The sequence below is a fragment of the Sinocyclocheilus grahami genome, unplaced genomic scaffold, assembly GCF_001515645.1.
Source record: "Sinocyclocheilus grahami isolate Dianchi unplaced genomic scaffold, SAMN03320097.WGS_v1.1 scaffold497.1, whole genome shotgun sequence".
In the NCBI taxonomy this organism is placed as follows: Eukaryota; Metazoa; Chordata; class Actinopteri; order Cypriniformes; family Cyprinidae; genus Sinocyclocheilus; species Sinocyclocheilus grahami.
Genome location: NW_015505676.1, coordinates 293,850 through 315,377, shown reverse-complemented (window position 1 = coordinate 315,377; position 21,528 = coordinate 293,850). Strand labels below are relative to the sequence as shown.

The following is a 21,528-nucleotide window of genomic DNA, read 5'->3' as shown; positions in this document are numbered from 1 at the left end:
AGACTGAAATGCTTAGGGATCTTGCTAAAAATAAACCCTTTTATTCCCTTTTTTCCTAATGTTGGGATCCAGAAGGATATGCTAAGACAGAAAGAGCAAAACATTTGGCATTATTTACCACATTTTACTCATTTCCATTAATATTTCTTATTCTGGTATCTTGGAATAATAGTATACTTCCTCATTAAATTATTGAATGAACTCGGGTTTTGACATCTGAAATTTTATTACAAGTCATTTTGGATGATTACTTTTTGGATCTGTTCCAGTTCCATAAAATTTAACGATATGACCCTTTTAAAACCCCCAAAACAGTTTGATACTCTATAGAAAACCACACAGTCTAGAATCCACATTGATTACGCTGACTCGAACTCTTCGAAAAACTCAACAGTAAAGCCAGGATTCCAGTCGAAAACAAAGCATCTGCGGTGACTGTCCATCTGAAACAAATATCTCATGAGAGCTGAGGGGAACTACAGCAGGAATCAAACAGGCGGAAAGAGAGAGGAAGAGTGGGAAGGGAAAAATAGGGGCGCCACTGCTGTCAGGAGCAGCGAGATTGTGTTACTTACTGATATATGAGAGAAATTCAGACTCAATATTCAGCGAAAAAAAACCACTCACATTGCAGATGTAAACTAAAGCGGCTAGGCCGAACTGCGAGGGGTTTCCTGTTTAAACAACTAAATTAGATATGTTGTTTGTCTCTAAATCGAAAGCAAATTGCAGATGTTCTTAGACACAAACACAGACAACAATCTAAAACGACACATATCACGTATGAGAATTTGAGGTTTAGTTGATCAGTTTCAGTTTCAGACGCAGAACGATATCTCGCTTCATAACCTGTATGAGTAAGACGTCTTTTATTTGTGCATTTCATGTCAAGCAGGACTTTGTTGTGGAGAAAACTGTTTTAAACGGATTATATTTGCTGATGTGGGACCCTCGGTGTAACCGCATGAACGTGATTCTCTACTACGCTGTCAAATGATCAGCCACACATTCTGAGAGTTTTTCTCACAGGATTTCTGTCTCTCTGTCTTGTTCTTTCACGCTTAGGTAGTGGTGCCATTGACGCTTACAAGTCGTTAAAAACTTGACGTGCTATGGCAGCTGTTGGGGTCACAGTCGGTGGGGTTTATATCCAATCTGAGAGGCAGATATTGACATGTACACATATCTCATATTACTCTAAATAAACAGAGACAGAGACTTGCTCTCGCACATGAGGTTTATATCAGATCAAGAGTGTGTTGTAACAGGCCCGATGCATTTGCTGGTGGATTTAGGTCATTTAACATATAGGGCAGCTAGGGACAAACTAATTTGATAGAAAATACCTCTGATGTAAGGTAAGCCTGTGAGAAAATAAAGACAAACAATCTCTCATAGAAGCCTTCTTTTGAAACACACTCACACATTTGCACATACACACTCTCTACTTCTGCCTGTCAAAGGAACAGTAGACCCAAAAATGAAACTCGGTTGCAAGTATGAATATGCACAAGTGCAAATGACATTCGAGGGAGATAATAAAGTGCTCCATATGACTTTTGCACTATATTACAAATCTCCTGAAGCCACATAATAGTCATCTTTGATTTGGTGAGAGGAACTGAAGTCGTTATTCATTGTTGTAGATCTCAAATATCATTCACCCTTAACGAATCAATGGATTTTGGTGCTACTGACAACAATTCTGGCTCAATGCTTCTTTACAAGACATTTAAATATGCACAAGTGCAAATTAGATTTGAGTGATAGTTTCATTGAAGATGAACTGAAATTGTATTTACTTCACCATACGCTATGCTTTCAGAAGATGAACTAGCCATATGTGCCACTTGTTTAGCCTACTTTTATGACCCTTTTTTGTCACTTTCTGAACTCCCCTGGTCAATATACTGTAAGCTTTCAATATTTGTAAAAGAACAACATGATTCTTCAAAATGTATTATTTTGTGTTCCACAGAGAACTGAAAACCATTCCAGTTCCAGTGAATTATGGCTGAATTTTCATTTTTGGGTGCACCCTCCTTTTAAATGCAAACTTGAAGTTTGCAGGAGATCTTAAAGTTAAGCAGATATTTACATTACTCATTCAACTATTTTCAATTATTTTACAAATCTTCGAGACATGCCAATCCGTCTGTCCCTGTTTCTCTTCTCTCTTATCATTCTATCTTCATTTGCAGGTGCTGCTAATGAATTGGGCCAACAGGGACGACAGGTGACCATGAGGCCCCACATGAGAGTAACGTAATGCGTGCATGTGGGTGTTCTTTGGCAGATAACAAACTGAGGAAATCTCTCTCGTGCAGAGAGAGTTATGGGCGATACTGCTCGTGGGGAGGTTGTCTGAGAAAGTTCTCTGCAGACACACACACAGAGGCGGTGTCTTTTATTAGATCTGTGTTGAGTCATAATGGCAGAGATCAAGCTTTCCAGCTATAATAACCATACTTCCTGTACAAAAGTATTCAGTAGAGACCGGCTTGCTATTGTATTACACATACAAACACACACGCACACACACACAACTGCATTATGTACAGAAGGTTCTCCTCAGAAGCTAACTTCACAATTTACTTTGAGTTGTAGAGACTTGCAGGGGATTTATTGCAAAACATTCACAGTCAGTCACATTACTGCACAAAGAAATGAAAAGGAAACCACATGGAGCACAAAGACAGAAAAAGTGAGCTGGAGGGGCCGGTATTTAAGTGGCATGGAAAGGAGAGATGAGTGTTTCTCTCCTGAGATGCACAAGCGTTCTTACCTTGCAGGTCAGAAAGGAAGAGAAGGGCACTGCTTCCTGTTTGCCCACTGCTCGGGCGGAATTTACCTTTAAATGTTTCACCTTTACCTTATAGCGGATGACAGCTCTGACAAAACGTGCACTCATGCGTATACACACACACACACACACTCAAAAAGAGTGAGAGGACTTACTCACGGAACGCCACTGACAGACAGGAAGTGAAGTGAGCTTCTATTGTCAAAAAGGCGAGTGTGCCTAGTCCATTCTGTCTTGTCCTTTCTTACCCCTCTCTCTCTCTCAACACACTCTCTCGCTTTCTCTCACATTTGCACCCTCCTTTCCTGCCTTCTCCTTCAGCAGACAAAGAAAGGGAAGGAATGGTACGAGAAAGCAAAGAGAGAGAGAGAGAGAAATAGAGGGAGAGAGTGAAAGAGGTAGAGAGAGTGGTGTTGAGAGAAGATAGCCCAACCCCCTTCTACCAGCCAGTCTGCTTTCATTTCTTTTTCTTTTTTGCTTTTCCCTGTACAGCCCCTCCCCCACCTTCCCTCTGCTTCACTCCATCCTCATTCTCTCTCTCTCTCGCTCTCTCTCTTCACACTAAAGAGTACAGTATGTGTTTCCAAGGCAACCAATCATAAACTCTGCTTAATGCACATCAGCTCAATTCTACAGAAGACGTTCTGAGCTCAAAACAATGATCTTACCTGAGAAGAAAAACACATGCAAACATGGACTACGAGACCTCCTGAGGGAGATTATGTGCATTGTGCAATTGAGAAATTTGCATGGCTGCTTATGAAGATTTATCGGTCTAGTTCACATTGTCTGATTTATTTTCTTATTTGTTCAGTGACTTCAGATATGAGGGTTTGCATGTTGTTTAGACGACTTTCCCTCTTCTGCCACACATGCAACCACATGTACCACATGCAAACCTTCCAAAGTTGATAAGAATTTGTCCACCTGGAAGAAATTACAGTTGACTGACTGGTAACAAAAGCTGCTTACTATTATTTAGAAATGTAAAGAAATATGTTCTTATTGTAATGCATGGTAATCTTGGCAATTTTATGTCTTAGAACCTACTGAATCACTCTGGACCCCTCACATCCAGCACACTCCCTCTTTGAACTGTTGCCATCTGGTCGACGCTACAGAGCTCTGAGCACCAGAACGACCAGACACAGGAACAGTTTCTTCCCTCAGGCCATCCATCTCATGAACACTTGACAATAACTGTGGAACAGACACTATTTATTCACTCATACACTTATTTATCTAACACACACACTCGGTCTACATTTCAATTTGCACATAATATACCTGTACATACAACTGTCTATTGTTATATACCTGTACATACAATTGTCGATTTGTATATTTTTATTTCCTTAGTTACTTGTTCTATTTTTTATTATCTGTGTTTTTGTTCTGTCACTGTCATTCTGTTACACTGTGGAGCTTCTGTCATGAAAACAAATTCCTCGTATGTGTAAACATACCTGGCAATAAAAACTCATTCTGATTCTGATTCTGATTCTACGCAAGTATGTGAACTCTGAAATGCAATTCAGGATGCCTCACAAATACACTTTAGCATTCCTTGAGGAATTCTCATTATTGCTACAAAACAAGTTAAGCTGTTATGGCTAAAGCCATGTTCAAACTACATGACTCTATACGTCGGCAGATCGCTGTGCTGTTCAGACTACATGACTTGATTGTCTGTCTTGGTGCTCACACTACGTGACTCTATGTAAATGATCCGCAACCAGGGGTTACACACTACACAAGCTGACAACAACTCTGTCACCCAACGACTCTACAAAGCACGTTTTGTCACAAAAACAAATGCAAGAATTGGAAAGGGAATGACGCGAAACAACACGTGAAACAGGAGTTGTTTATTTGAAAATGGACGTCGGGAAGAAATTAGCGCTGCAAGCTGTTTGCTCGATTAAACATTTTGCTCCATTTATTGTGTCCAAACTTTTCTTTAAGCCATGTTGCTGCTGATGTTGTTTTTCTTCCGGTGACCTCAACCCATGCCTTGCTCTCTTATTGGCTGTAGCTCGTCATGACACCTGACACCACGTGATGTCGAGTCCAGATATTTGGCATGCTAGATATTTGTTTGTCGTCAGCGAGGTGTTGGCGACGCGTCAGCGAGCCTCTTTGATGCGTCGTTGTGTAGTTCACACAAAGATTGCTGAGCCCTGATCACCCGCTGATTTTCCCCCGATCACAGCTCGTTAACTTGCAAATCGAGCTTAAAATCCTTTAGTGTGAACTAGGCATAAGCCATTTTAAGAGAATCTTGCTGAGCAAAATAATTTAAGATTGCTACAGTGTCAAGATAGCTAAATAAAATCCAGTTTAATGGCACAGGATCCGAGGGTAAATCTTTTTGTACAGGTATAAAAACATGTCGGGGGGGTGGGGGGTAATGCTATTTCATGCATGTTGAGTTATTTACACTGTTAAAGAGTTGGATTCTCATGCTAAACATGGCCAAAATTTCAAAAAACGATTTGGACGTATAACAGAGTATTTCTGTGCCAAATACACACTTCCGGGTTTCTTACAAGTTTCGGAAAGTTTTTTTCGATCGTTACTCTTCATGACGTAATGAAGGGTGGAACTCCTTATATGGGCATTTCTCCTGGAAGAACGCATCCGCGTTGACCGGAGCAAGAGAGCAAGAGCACGCCCATCAGTCTATGCCATCAACGGGCTTCATTTGGCAGCACTGCTGCACGGGACTCGCTCAGGAAGAATGTCTCCAAAGAAGTGTGTTTTTGGTTGTAACTTACTTAAGGGAAAGAGAACTTTGTTCAGCTTCCCAAAGGAACACAGCGTTACATGAACAGTGGATGCAGTTTGTTTTTCAGGGCAGCAACGGAGTTTCACAAGTGTGTTTGTTGCTGAACATTTTATAAACAAGGCCCAGGTCGACGCTAAAACTAAAGACTTTTGGGAGATACGAAGGATGCAGTACTACTCTATAGGTACTAGGGATGTGCATCTCATGACTCAGGCCGATACGATACGCATCTCGATGCATAGCCAACGATACGATACATTAAAGATACATATGAAGCAGCTACCGATGAGATGCGATACGATTCACCCCATTACGATGCAGTGCGACCCGATTTCGATTCGATTCGATTCGATTCAACACAATGCGATTCGATGCAATATGATGCAATGGAGAAAATATGATCACTTTTAATGCCTCGAGGCCTGTTTCATAAAACATGTTAACCAAATAAGCCAGGCTTATTTCAGTTAGTCTGACTCATTGTCAAATGATTTGGTTCCATAAAGCAAATTTAACATAGGCCTAGATCAAGCTTAGACACTGTGGCAACTTATGCTGGGAAACTAACCTGGTCTAAAACAGGCTAACTGTCAGGCTAAGCTCCTCTACTGACCAATAGGAACATAATGATATTACCACTGTCTCAGTTTATACTATTATTATTACATACTATTATTTTACTTTTTTTTTTCTTTTTTTTTTTACAGTTTCTAGCCATGCAGCCTTTCTCTCTGGTTTCATTACAGCTGTACCTTTTATAGTTTGCAGAATAGATAGCAGAACATTAGAATATTACAATCTAAAATTGCTCTTTAAAGCATTAAAATAACTTAATTAGAATTTAAAATCACTGAATTAAAAATGAAAATAAATAATAAAAGAAAATTACTAAATTTGAACTGCTATAAGAAACACACATTAACTCATTTGAGCTTAGTAATTAGTACTGTAGCCTACTAGATTTGAATTACCTATTACAATAGTCCACTTACAGTTACTGCTATCATAAAAATACACTTTTTTAAAATTCTACAAAAGACACATTTAATGTCCAAAAACTAATTTTTTAGCAAGATGTATATTTTACTCAGAATTATTGCACTCCTATTTGATTGCGCTCTGTCTGTTGATATCAGACTGAGGAATTCAGAGGTTTGAGATCAGAAGTATCAGGCATTACTTATTAGAGTAATTTAGAGATCTGGAGTTAGCAGGTGAAGATCCGTTGAAAGAAGTTCCAGATCAGAAGTTTGTGATCATACTAGTTACTTGGCAGCCTGACAGTAAACCAGTCCAGGCAGATGTGATACATGAAGCAGATACGACACAAGGTAGAACTACTGTACACAAGGAGCTGACGAGCTCCAAAACGATGGTGGTCTAGTAATGACAGTTTCCTCAGAACCACAGATTCCCATATGAGGTTGTGAAGTGCTTGGATTGGCAAAACTTTAGGATGTTTCCAAAACCAAGTTTCCTTCATTCTCAAACCATAATAACCACCACCACTGCGACTCACACAGCTGGACCACCGAGGTCCAAACCAGAACCAAACATAATGTTTCAATTTACTGCTGAGCTGTAAAAGGTGCATAGTATGCATGCGAGTTTAAAATGATGGCTTGTGTTTGTGTTTTAAGAGTGCTATAATTACATATTCAGGGTGTTTTTGCTTAGGTTTAACACTAGACTACGCTCTTCAAGAATTGTAGTAACTTTCTTCTTTTAAAGGTTTCAGTAGATACTTCGTAACTATGCAAGGAAAAACAAATCTGCTCGAGCTTCAGCACATACAAACTTGGTCTCCAAAAACACAGCTGACTCAAGTCTCCAAGCTGTCCTCACAAACGATTAATTCTGCAATTACAGACTTCCTGTTTCTGTGTTTGAACTCTGTTCTGGGATTCAACTCAGGAAGGTTAATTTCAGCCTACAAGGTTACAAGGCACAACTGATCTCATTTAACTGACATCACGGTTTCATCCATTACAGCTCTACCAAATGACTCGGGTTAAGCTTCTATTTTTAGAAGGATATTTTAGCAGCTCACAGTTGTCTGCTTGTGGTAAAGCTCCGGTGAATGTAGGTCAGTATGTGGAGATAACCACGGCACATGTGCCATTAAAGCCCCTGCAGGCCTGTGCAAACAATAGCCTTCCAATGCTTTTTTCTCCTGGAAACATTTACAGTATACAGTGGATTGTTGAAGTAAACACAGTAATTACAGAGCCATACTTCCTCTATGAGTTGACATGCATAACAAATGATGCTGTTTTCAAAAAACTGTGCATTTTGAAACAACGTTTGAATGACAGTCTTCTTACAATATGAAAACTAGCATGCCATGGGGATTGTAATCTCATGATGGCATTTATTTAATCACACGGAACCAGAGAGCCAGTGTAAGCGATACAAGTAACTACAGTTGCCGGCGATGATGTGAGGCAATGCATCTGTAATGCTACCACACACACACACTGCTGTCAAAATAATGAATGACTGCTTTAGTGCTGATCAGTGTGCACGTAATGCACACATACACAACATTCACCTATATGGAAACACATGCCCATGCTAATTTGCGCATAAAAACCCATGCATGTACCTCTAACTATTATGAGATGTTTAAAAAAAAAAAAGAGATGGTCTTTCCTTTGAAATCTTCGGCTTACCTCCTCTCCTCTTCTTTCACCTCCTCTTTCTCTCCCCTCTTTCTCCTGTTTTTCCTTCAAAGCAATTCCAAACCTTTCCTCTCTTTCCCAAGTCAATCCTGTCGCCTCTGTTCCCCACTTCTCTCCTCCCTCTTTCCCCTCTCCTCTCTTCTCTCTGATTTTCAGATATTCACAGCAGACTCATCCACGTGCACAGCCTGGGGGCGGAGCCACTGCTTACTGCTCCTGCACTCTGCTCAGTTGTCAGTCATCTCACTTCATCCAATCAGAAGAGAGCAAGCTGTGTCAGTCAAGGTATACCAGCGAATATGAGCCCTGGAGGTGGGAGAAGTGGGAGAGAGAGAGTGTGTCTGCCTTGTATGTGTGTGTTTTGGAACAAGGCCAACACACTGTGTGCTATTTTTAAACCTCACTGTAGGGTGGCAAAAGACTCCATTTTCTGAAAGAATCGGGTATATTTCAAAGGCTCAAAAATATCTATATGCTCAATTAAATCTGTTTTAATTGAAGAAATATGAAATTGTGGAATTCCTCATGGGATAATTATAGTCTGTAATGGTATTTTGATGTAACCATCTCTCCATGTAGCAGTGGATGTGGTCACTACAGTTACTACAGAGTTTTTAATTGGCTAAAAACTGTGCTGATACCATATTAACAATTCTGAGCTGAACTGATACATATAACGATGACAGGGTGTTGTTCTGTGGTAGTTAAGGTGGTTGTTTGGTTGTTGTGGGTGTTTGTTTACCAACCCAAATCAAGAAAGCTCATGCCACAAGTCTCTGTGATATAGTGTTCCCAACAATATGAATTTGGTTTCTTGTTCAATGTAAGCCTATGGCATGAGAATCATAAGTGTGACCTGATATGTAAAAGAAAAAAATTTCAGCAGAAGATTAGAGGTGGTAGGAGATGATAGGTACTAATAGATGATAGTGATAAGTGAGAGGAGCACAAGAAAAAAAAGCAATAGGATAGGAAAAATAAGAAAAGTAGACAGTAGAATGGGATAGGCCAGAATAGGGATAGCATAGGTCAGGGCAGAAAAGCATTAGGCACAAGAATAGGAAATGCAAAGGATATTACAGGACAGAAGAAGAAAAATAGGAATATGACAGAATACATATAAGATATCGATAGAATAGAATGGAACAGAATATAATAGGACAAGACAAGATATGATAGGATAGGATAAGACAGGAGAGGACAGGACAGAATGTGATAGGAAACAACAGGAATAAAATAGAATAGAATAGAACAGAATAGAATAGGACAAGACAAGATATGATAGGATAGGATAAGACAGGAGAGGACAGGACAGAATGTGATAGGAAACAACAGGAATGGAATAGAATAGAATAGGACAAGATAGGAAAACAGTATGAATAAGATAGAATAGAATCGGATATCATAGAATTTAGAATAGAATAGCATAGAATAGAACAGGATCAGAAAGAACAGGAAAGACAGGGCAGCTGTAGTGAAAAATAAATATACTTAAATGTATTCATACAATATTTATATTCATAAATATACTACAAATACATTTTTATATTTATGTACTTAATAAAATGTCCTGCAATTGTACTTTTAGTATACTTAAAGTCTGCTAAATTGGAACAACTAATTTTGTACTTAATGCACTTTAATTGTGCAGAAGTAGTGCTGAAGTACAATTAAATATATACTTAGTATATTTTATTGTGCTTAAGTGGAACTATTGTTTACTTGCAAGTATACTTCAGGTACACTTTAAATATTTTGCATTTAAAGTCTGATATTATTCAAAGATTGTACAGTCCTCATCAAAAGTGACATTAAAACACATTTTAGACTTAATATTAAGAAAAGTGCATTGTGCACAAGTAATATGCCAAGTAAAGTTTAATTATAATTTTTATAACAGTAAGTCTCGAGTCATCTGTCAATATGTTAATAGATTTGAACTATACTTAGTATGAAATAAATGTATTTTAAATATATTACTTATTTACTAGGGAGGATATGATAGGAAATAACAGGAACAGGATAACAGGGCAGCATAGGACAGAATAGAATAGAATATGACAGGATAGGATAGCATAGCATAGCTGTAAGAATAAGAAAAGCATAGGACATGAGAACAGAATAGAATAGGGCACGATAGGACAGAATAGAATATAATGTGATAGAGATAGGATAGCAGGAAAGCATAGCAGCAAGAATACGAAAAGCATAGGACATGAGAATAGAATAGGACTCTATCAGAATAAACCGGAACCCATGGGATAAGACAGAACAGGATATGACAGAAGAAAGAATAGGAACAGGATATAATAGAACAGAACAGAATAGAATAGGACTAGGGATAGAATAGGATCATTATAGGATAGCAATAGGAATAAGAAAAGCATAGAATAGAAAAGAACAGAATATAATGGAATAAGATAAGGCAAGAACTGGGTAGGAAAGAGTATGAATAGGATGGGACAGGATAGGATAGGAAAACGAAAAGCATCGAATAGCATAGAATAGAATAGGACAAGACAGGTCAAGATATGAAAGAACAGGAAAGGATACCATAAGACAGAATAGAATAGAATAGAATAGAACAGAATAGAATGGGATGGGATAGGAAAAACAATGGGAACAGGGGAGGAGAAGTGATTAGGTAATATAAAAAAATAAATGATTGTGAGATATGAGAATAGACTCTGAGAATAGAGAATAGCAAAGTTGGAAATGGATGGACTGGATATGATAGAACACAATAGGTTATATTATAGCAAAAATATGATGGTGAGATTTGAGAATAGATGAGAAATGTAGAGCATAAGACAGGACGGGATGACATAGTAGAGGAGAGGAGCATAGAAGAACAGAGGGGAATTCGAAATGCTTGTGCATTCCTGGAGATGTCTGGTCACAGCTGGGTAGACCCACAGCTTCTGACTGAGACACTTAGACTGAGCTATTGAGGCAGTGAGGCAGCGGCTGAAAGGAGGGGGGGTCTTGCCTACGTGACTTTCTGTGCATAGCACCCACGTACCCCATCTGCCCTATCCCCATCCTATCAAATAAGCAGAGAAGACAGTGTTCAGGGTGAGTACAAACCAAAATTTGATGGACACACAGAGATGGTGCATCACAAAAAACACACAGATCATAAGAAATGAGACAGATTCCTGTCTGACTGGCCATAGCAACAGCTCCAGTGCTGCACGGTCTCCATTGGGCGAGTCAGCCGGCTGCATGATATACCAATGTTGGCATGCCAGCCAATCAGACGCTCTGTCTGGCTGAGCTGGATTCCATGCTCACCATGGTAACAGAACTACACACTTGAGTCAGTCAAACATGGAGTTCTGACATCCATAAACCATATGTGACCGCTGACTCCATGCGAAGAGAAAAACCAGAAGATGTCATAAATCAATACTGTTTATGTGTTCGCGATAGCATAAGGACATACAGAAGAGTCACACTAAGCAGTGATGCATGAAATAGCTTATTGGAATTCCTTTGGTGCTACAGAGCCATAAAAGATGCATAAAAGATGCATCTAGTTTTGAGTGGCGGTGTGCTACGCTTCATATCTGTGACTCTGAATTATAATTCCAACCAGATTGTGATTGCTTAAAAGTTGACACCACTATGTTACAGGGAGTTGCTAGGCTGTTCTGGATGATTTCTAGGGTGCTATAGATAAATCTGGTCTCTAGATATGGCTTTTTATTGTATGCCTATGGGATTTTTTTCTCGTATTATAAGTCCACACACAACTCTCATTAACATACTGCACATATTTTACTGATAAGAAATGTGTTAAATAATTTTAACAATTCGTGCCAGCATTATAAATCAAAAATGAGATGAAAATCCGTAAACGTGAACCAGCTCTGCTTGGCAACAGCATTGTCTGAACATGCTACACACATGAAATATGATGCTCTGTCAGTGTCATCATCTTTTAACCCTAAGGAAGCCATGATTATTGGTCAGGGGAGAGTTAAAAGACCCACCTCTTCTCCATGATGATTGGCTCTCCAAGCTGTTCATCTCCCTGAGCTCAATCAGGAAGAAGCTCTTCACAAGCTGGTACCAATGGCCCTTTTCTACTGGTTGCAGATGCATCAGCATTTGTGACATCATTTGCCATCCCACTGCAGGGGTGAAGGAAAAATCCCAGCTGCTGGACAGCTGTGCAGATGTCAAGAAAGATAGAGAGAGAGAATAGGTTTTCATAATGTTTTGTTTCTGTAAAGGTGACAAGATGTCATGAGGTACGTATGTCAGATTTTCAAAACACAGCTGCTAGATCTCTAGCAATCAAATATATGTTATATTTTTTAATAATACAACATAAAGACAGTCTACATAATTCAACAAATAAATAAACAAAATAGAAATGAGTGTAAATAAATGTACAAATAAATGTACGTTTGTCAAATAATACACAACCCATGTAAATATCTTAGACATTTCTGTATTCAAATAGTGCCATCTAGTGGTGTTTTTTAGAGATAGCAAAGAGACGCACATTTAGTGAGTGTGAAGCAGGACTAATCTTATTTGTTGTAACATCTAAGTAACATAATTTATTAGTTTGCAACCCAGCTATATTTAAATATATTCATCACCTTACCTGTGATATGAGCTGAAAACCGATCTGTGTGTGAATGAGCTCATGAGGAAGAATTGCGCAGTTTAAATTCCTTCAAGAACGCTCCATAGAGTCTTCCTCCACCTGTAACACGGCCATATGAACATGTAGCCTCCACCAGAGCTTAATAACCGATGAGCCGAGACTAGAGGAGTTGTTTCTCACAGCCGCGTTACTTTGACCAAGGATGAGCGGTTGAGTCACTGAGTGACGTCAGTGCGATTCATCCCACGCGATGGACTGACACTTGGGCTCACGAGCTCGAACAGCACTACAGAGAAAGTTTATTATTATTATGTATTTATTTTAGTAGATTATTTTAAGTTTACTTGTGCACAAACTTCTCTGCAACGCGCTGTTTTTGTAATAAATAAATAAATAGCGTAAATCAATTCCAGAAAACAATTATATAAAAACTTTCATTTACAATTGATCCATAAAAGCCCAGTTTTCTGTAATTTATTGGGTTAAAGGAACAGTTTGCCCAAAAATGAACATTTGCTGAAAATGTATTTACCCTAAGGCCATCCAAGATGTAGATGAGTTGGTTTCTTAATCAGTACAGATTTGGAGAAATTTTGCATTAGGCTACATCACTTGCTTACTAATGGATCCTCTGCAGTGGATGGGTGCCGTCAGAATTTTCAGAGCGTTCAAACTCAATGTTAAGCATCACAAAAATCCACAAGTTTTCGCTTGGTGCATGGTCTGAGAATTTTCTCTCCTGATTCAGACTAGACGAGGTTTTATCGAGAATTTGATTTCTTGTGGTTTATTGTGATGTTTTTATCAGCTGTTTGGACTCTCATTCTGACAGCACCCAATTCACTGCAGAGGATCCATGGGTGAGCAAGTTATGTACTGCTACATTTCTCCAAATCTCTACCAATGAAGAAACAAACTCATCTTGGATAGCAATTTTCATTTTTGGTTGAACCTGCCCTATACAGATATATAGTCTATTAGATTTTAGTATATTTGATTATCCACTATATGGAAAAAGACAAGTCAAACCAGTTAGAAAAGATGTAGCAAGCGAGAACAGTCAGAACAGGTTAAAGTTTTAGACAAGTCAATAATGTAGAGGTTTACGTTACAATAATAAAGTTTTCTTGTCGGAGTGGTTCAATAATTAGTCCCTGTTCTTGTGCTTGTCCTAACTAGCTCAAAAAATGTTTGTGTATACTTGTGTGCTTGTGTTATCCTCCACAGTGCAATAAAGTGGCCAAAGGAAGAAGAAAAAAAGTGGGATGCAGACCACCCACTAGGAAACTATGGCAACAAGACAACCTTGCATTGGTGGGCAGGCAGTTGTGGAGGAAGGCTCACTAGTAAGTGTGAAAGATAGCATAAAACATTTGTGTGTGTGTACACTGGGTACACTTTAAAGAGTACTAGACAAGTGGGCTTCTGTTCTCCACATATACATAAACACTGTGAGTGTACTTTTCTTTACAGTTTTATTGAAGTGTATAAAAGTTACACTTTCTATCTATCTATCTATCTATCTATCTATCTATCTATCTATCTATCTATCGTGTAACACTTTATAATAAGTATGCTGTAACAAAACACTAAATCATTTGCAAACTAGTTAATAGTTTATAAACGACAGTTAATACATTAATAGATATACAAATAGTGAGTTCATTGTTCATTGTTACTGTAATTAACAAAGTGTTATTGTTTAATTTGCTCATATGTAAACAGTTATATAATACTTGTTAACAAATTATTAACCATAAACAGTTCTCACTTTAGATTAGGTCACAGAAAATGTCATTAATTGAGAGCTTTAAACCAATTGGACATTAATTGTATCTGTATTCAGTGTTTTTTAAAATGTTTACAATTACAATTTTATAGGTACTTTCCATTGAAATGATGATTTTCTACTGTTCAAACTGTATATTGTGTCCCCTAATTCTATATCTGCATTTTGTATTTTAGCAACAACATAATGATCTAATGAGTATTTGTATGTATTTCATATTGAGAGCATTATGTTATTTACTTTTTAAGTGGTTTTGTTTAGCTTTGAGGATAAGCTTGATTTATTTGTAAAAAAAAAAACACTGAATACAAATGCAATTAAAAGTCCAATAAAGGATGTTTTAAAGCACTTAAGTAATGTCATTTTCCGACTTCCTGTGACCTCATTTAAAGTGATAACTATTTATGGTTAAGATACAAAATGTGTTCATTAAGATGACAATGAATGAAGAACTTAATTTTTAAATACTTTATTACTGTTTACTTATTATAAAGTGTTACCAAATAAGAAAATAAAATATACGATATACAAAATACAATAAAATAAACATTTGTAATGTGGGAAAATCATGGCAGCACATGTGTGGAATGTGGCATTCCACTAATTATGGTTTTAAATTAAATTAAAATTAATTAATTAAAAATACTTCTTTGATACAGTGAATTAAATAGCCTATAGGCCTACTGTAAATTAAACATAACCCAATTGTAAATAGGCTACAAAAGGATCAAATCCATGGGCTACTACTTTCTGACCCTTTTTAAAAATATGTTAAACTGAGAAGTAATATTTACTGCAGTGTTTATGGGTGCTTCAATCAGGCCACTAGGAGTTTTCTTCACTGCTTGTTGAGTATGGTTGTCATGGTAGAGCACGAAGAAGAGAAGTACAAGGCTTCACAAAATGAAAAAGAACCTCTTCAAAAGACACACAAGCTCTTGACATTCAGAACCAATGAGAGCGATCACACACACATATACACAAACTTCAGCTCACACAACATAAAACAAAACAACAGCCCTAGTAATGAATCACACACTTAACTTCTATTTGCTACACCATTCAAGTCATGTACTGTACATTAGTCTGTTTAATTAGCTAACAGAACATTTTGAGGCCGGAAACCACATTCAGCTGACACGATTCCAAGGTTTAAATGCATGTTTGTGAGGTTTTTTAGTTATTTATTTGAAGAAGACGATGCACAGCATTGTCCTCTGGTATATAAGTATTAGAAATGGCTTCCATCATTGACAAATATTACGATTATTTTTACATAGAGAGAATCCTATTCGAATTTAAATACGTGTAATGAACATATCAGTCAGTAGGGGGTGCTATGACTCTTTCCTGGTTAGAGTCGGTCTATTAGTGCCTTCCATTTAATTGCACTGAAAGCTAATTCCACTTACACAAATAAAATTGTAGATTGAACACTTCAGTTCGCTCTGACCCTGCTGGGGTTACAGATTGCTTATTTATTTTGGTTTGTTTATTTCAAAATGTCCAAAATGCAGACTCACAATAAAATATTAGGCTATATTTTCAGCTTATCAACTTTAGACTAATGTACATTAAAATAAAACAGAAATGGGTTTTGATTGTTTGAAAGCATATAATGAGAAGACAACAGAGCGCTTCGTGTTTACGGCCCAGCCATAATTACTGGCATCAACAGGAAATACATGATCATTATAGTTCACTTAGACCCAGTGTAATGCCATCCATCAATCAAATCTGAAGTCAGTTATAGGCTGAAAATGAGAACAGACCAGTGAGGATACGGTTATTTCACTGGATGTCACCCATAGCCCTGCATTAATGTTTCATTATGGCTTTATTGCAAATTTATTACTGTGCATTATGTATTTTATAATGGCTTTATTATAGATTCTCTGAGAGCCACTGTATTATATAATAGCTATTTAATGCTCTAATTTTCTGATTCACATTTTGCATATGCAGTTAAAATTTACAGTCTTTCTCTTCCAGGAAAACTGAGCAAAATATTAGTGACTCAGCCTGCACTATAGAAATTTGTATCCAATCAAATGCTCTCTAGAATGAGAATATCCTGCCCACCAGTGAGATCACCTGCTAGCAGGAATAATTACAAAAGGGGTATGAGACCTGAGATACATCTCTCTCAAAATTACAATATAAATAGGAAATATATCAATATCAGAAAGTCAAAGTAGTTGTAAAGCAAATTCAGGCCATGAGTTCATATCTGTTACTATATTGTTTTTATGAACATTTTATTTTTATATTTACTTTTAATATACGTAAATATTAAAGTTTTAATATTTTATGTTTTTATAATTTTTAGTAGTTTAAAAAAAATACATATGTCTATATAATTTCTTTTAACAGTTTTTTTAAACTTCAGTTTTAGTTTCATATATCATATCATATAATATTTATATAACAGTGATAATATAGATGTATTGTGCATAGTTTAGAATGAGCCTTTTAAATTATTTTTTAATGAATTCCATTGTCACAATTTGTTATTAAAAGCATAATTGATTAGCCTAATTAAAATCTCAGTAAAAACACTTAGCTGCTATAAAAATAAACAAGGCTGTCACAATGAATGGCTGAAAATATCTGAGCCTGAGTCGCATGATGGAACATGAAAAAACAGAACATGCTCTATTTCTAAATGTTTGACAGGAGCGCCATATGTTTGTTAATTATGAAGCTCTTATGAAAGCACATCAGCTTTGCTTTTTCCTGCCGCTGGTCATATGGCTCACATCAGCTTTTTGGACACAGCTGGCTGAGGTCAAACTCTCTCCTTGTTCTGCAACATGCTGACAGAAAGTTTCTGAGCCTGACTAGATGTGAGCCAAACGAGACATCTTACTGACATCCGAGGGTCGTGATTTGAGGGCAAGATGTGGCAATATGGCCTCACTTGTTTCCAGCAGCTTCTGCAGCATCTTTATTGGACAGTGATCGCTAGACCCACACGTATCTGCACCCACAGAACTCACAGATTTACTTCAAGCAGAATTTGACAACCTGTCAATCATAAAATGATGCACATTCTGTGCTTCCTACTGTATGTGATTATTAAATAGTTGAAATTAATTTAACAATACTTTGACCTACTAATACGAGTGTAGTAGCTATATAAGGCATTATATGTTTAAATCCATTCCACAGATTTTTCCACAAAATCTGCACAAAAATGGGTCAATGACATGAAAGTCCTTTTTCAGATCTATTAAGTCAACCCTTATAAAGCCTACTGTTTCATATTCGACATACTCATTTCAAAGGCCTTTGAACTATCAACATGATCAAAACTTTGTTGAAAACACACTTTTTGTAATAGTGTATAATTCTAGTTGTGATAAACATATAAGCATATTTTGCTGTATTTTAATATGAACATTTACTGAACTGACTTAGGTTTACTTGATTATCTTGATTTTTTTTTTAGAAAAAATGGTAAAATGTGAGTATCAAAAATGATACATCATTTATTCAGTCATTGTTTATATGTTTATAATGCAATGCAATACACAATAAAAACTACAGATCATAAAACTAATCATCTTTCTAAGGCATATTCTTGGGAGATATAGAGTGATATGTATATGCATGTTTTGTAAGTAGTCTGCTACTGTTATAAAAATCTCTTCGACTGACTTTTTGCCCATATACTGTAAATAACAAAATCTGCACCAAATCACATATCACTCAGTTTGAGCCTAATAAAACTGAGGTGCTCTCCTTTTGAGTATGAGCTCCATAAAGCCTGATGTATCAAATATGATACAAAACATACACAAGTACATATGCATTATTATTATTATTATTTTAGATTTCTTTTTAATGCTTTTTCCAAAGTTTCAAGAAACTTTTCCATTTTAAAAATGATTTGGACTATTATGTCATATATCAGGCTTTACGGGGTTAAATTTAAAACTAGACTAAAATGTAATTTATACAGGGCAATTACTTAAATATACTTCTACTACTTTTCAATTTCTAAATTAAAAGTCATTTTGATATTTTTTTCTAGTGCATACAACTGGAAATAAGAGGTAAAAATGAAATTGGCATAAGTAATTTGCATAATAATATTATTTTAAAAAATAAGTAGAGAAGCAATTTTGTTTTAATATTAAGAAATGTCTACCAAACATAAATCAGTGCACTTGTTATATATGTGACCCCTGACCACAAAACCAGTCATAAGGGTCATTTTTTTGAAATTGAGATTTATACTTCATTCTCAAAGCTGAATAAATAAGCTTTCCATTGATGTGTGGTTTATTAGGATAGGACAATATTTGGCCGAGATACAACTATTTGAAAATCTGAAACCTGAGGATGCAAAAAAAAATTTAATATTGAGAAAATCGCCTTTAAAACTGTCCAAATGAAGTTCTTAGCAATGCGTATTACTTATCAAAAATTAAGTTTTGATATATTTATGGTAGGAAATTTACTAAATATCTTAATATCTAAATAACTGTTACATCATATGCCATTCTGCTTCTTTTTTTTTACAACAATCATGTTTAAATTGATATAAATGCTTAAAAAAATACAAAACCTACATGAAAACATTGGCTATATAACTTAAATCTTTAACTAGAGTTTTCATTTAGAGTTTTTATTTTAATCTAGATTTCTGCCTTTCATCTTCTTGGATCCATATTTGTCACTAAGCCAAATGCCTAAAAACTCCAGCTTCAGATTCTGTCTGAGCCTAGTGATCTTATATAAACCTGTCATTATCCCACAATGATCCCACAGCTACAGTAGCACAAAGATCGATGAAGAAAACCAGCAATTCCACTGACAGATCCGTAAAAGATTAGCCGTTACACTTTGTGCATCACACAGGTCATCTGCAACCTGCCGCTCCGAATCTCCAACCTTGAGAGTAGTGTTTTTAAAGCACACGCTGGAGGGAAGCAGAAAGCGATATGTCAACCATCACTCCTCATTAGAGGCCAAATAACCACAGCATGTCGCATGGCGCGGTCCCTCAGCCAATTTCTCTGTCCCTCCAAAAGCGTATTGCCCTTTTAGTGTGTCCGGCTGGCGTCTGGCTCAGCATTTTGAGCAGGATTCGTCCCTGCGGTTGTGAGCTGAGTTCTTTCTACAACTATTTGAGGTGCTCATTTGTCTGCATTCCACACAGAGAGTAGCCATTTGGATCTGACTGACTGATTTAATCCCTCTTAAATACAGGCCTGAATTTTTTTCAGAGAAGACTTGTTACACACGGGGAATGTCTGATAGATCCCTACGTATGTGTGTGTGGCCGCTGCCTTTGAAATGCTGTCTTCAAGTAGTCTGACAAATCCGTATTATTGAAAGCTCAGCAAATTTAAACCCTCTCGCTGAAAAGAGGAAGATGAGAAGGACGAGGAGTGTTGTCTGAGACGATGGATGCCTTCGATGGATCTCGCAGACAGACATGCTGAGATGTACACTCTTAAAAATAAAGGTGCTTCAAAAGGTTCTTCAAGCGATGCCATAGAAGAACCATTTTTGGTTCCACAAAGAACCATTCAGTCATAGGTTATTTAAAGAACCATCTCTTTCTTACCTTTTTGTAATCTGAAGAACCTTTTTTCACCACAAAGAACCTTTTGTGAAACAGAAAGGTTCTTCAGATGTTAAAGGTTCTTTATGGAACCATTTAGACAAAAAGGTTCTTCTATGGCATCGTGAAGCACCTTTATTTTTAAGAGTGTAGCAAACAAACACCGAGATAAACAGAAAACGGTGGAAGGAATTTAAGAGATGAGGGAGGTGGGAGATTTATGCACACAGACAGTGCTAGTATTGATTTTCACCCCAGAACCGAATTCTCAGGGAACTCTGGGAAATTTTGGAGGCAGTCGTGAGTCAGACTCTTCATATAGGATTCTGCGGAGACAGAAGCTTTCTCTTCCTAACAGCTGCAGGATCCTGTCGCGTCTCGCCGCAGTCAGCCGTGTCAGATTAGCACATGTGCTTGTTTCACGAGGAGACTAAGTGTGCGATTATTTTGAGACGTTGATATGAACATTTTGACGTTGTTTAATTGTGCTAAAGTGTACTGTCTGAATACTGAAGTACGTGACTTTCTAGCGGCTTGTCATCTGAGATCTTCTTGAGCTGTCAGCTCTTGGAGAGATTTGTTGCTCGCCCTGTTTGCTTAGATATGGCAGCCGAAGCACCTGTTGACCCCACCCTGCTTGAAAGGAAAAAATCACTGTGCTAATCTGCCCTAGTGTATGTGGGGGTCAGGTTTTGCCTACATTATGTGGACCAAATGTCCCCACAGGGATAGTAAAACATGGAATCACCTATATTGTGGAGATTAGCCTTGTAAATGTTCTAAATACTGAACGGTTTTAGATGGGGATGAGTTTATAAATATTGAAATGTAAAAAGAGAAAAGTGTTCAGTGCAAAAAAAAAAATATATATATAAGTAACCTAAAAATGTCCACCATGTGGTAAAATCTAAATCAATTAGTACACAGCTATATAGAATATAATATATATTACATAACTATGTTAGTTTAATGATTCTTGCGTCACATAGCAAATGATATTTTCTTGCATAGTAAAAAATAAACTATAAACTATTATTAAAATTGATGAACTATTATTACATTACAACATTCTGATTTCAAATACTCTTAATACCTGCCTAATTGTATAATATAATATAATATAATATAATATAATATAATATAATATAATATAATATAATATAATATAATATAATATAATATAATATAATATAATATAATATAATATAATATAATATAATATAATATAATATAATATAATATAATATAATATAATATAATATAATATAATA

At 36.7% G+C, this 21,528-nt stretch overlaps 1 protein-coding gene across 5 annotated transcripts in view; it reads right to left on the bottom strand.

The window, feature by feature from the left end:
- Positions 1 to 13,089, bottom strand: part of LOC107554308 (lysine-specific demethylase 6B-like) — a 30,296-nt gene extending 17,207 nt beyond the window's left edge. The window contains exons 1-2 of one of the 5 annotated variants that reach the window (XM_016236788.1): positions 12,891 to 13,089; positions 12,268 to 12,445 (exon numbers count right to left, since the gene is read on the bottom strand). The gene's annotated coding sequence lies outside the window, so the exon portion shown is untranslated. Of the gene's footprint in view, positions 1 to 2,958; positions 3,221 to 8,263; positions 8,481 to 12,267; positions 12,446 to 12,890 lie in introns of those variants that run through there. The other 4 variants (XM_016236791.1, XM_016236787.1, XM_016236789.1 and 1 more) reach the window with 4 other exon arrangements.
- Between the last annotated feature and the right edge of the window lie 8,439 nt (positions 13,090 to 21,528).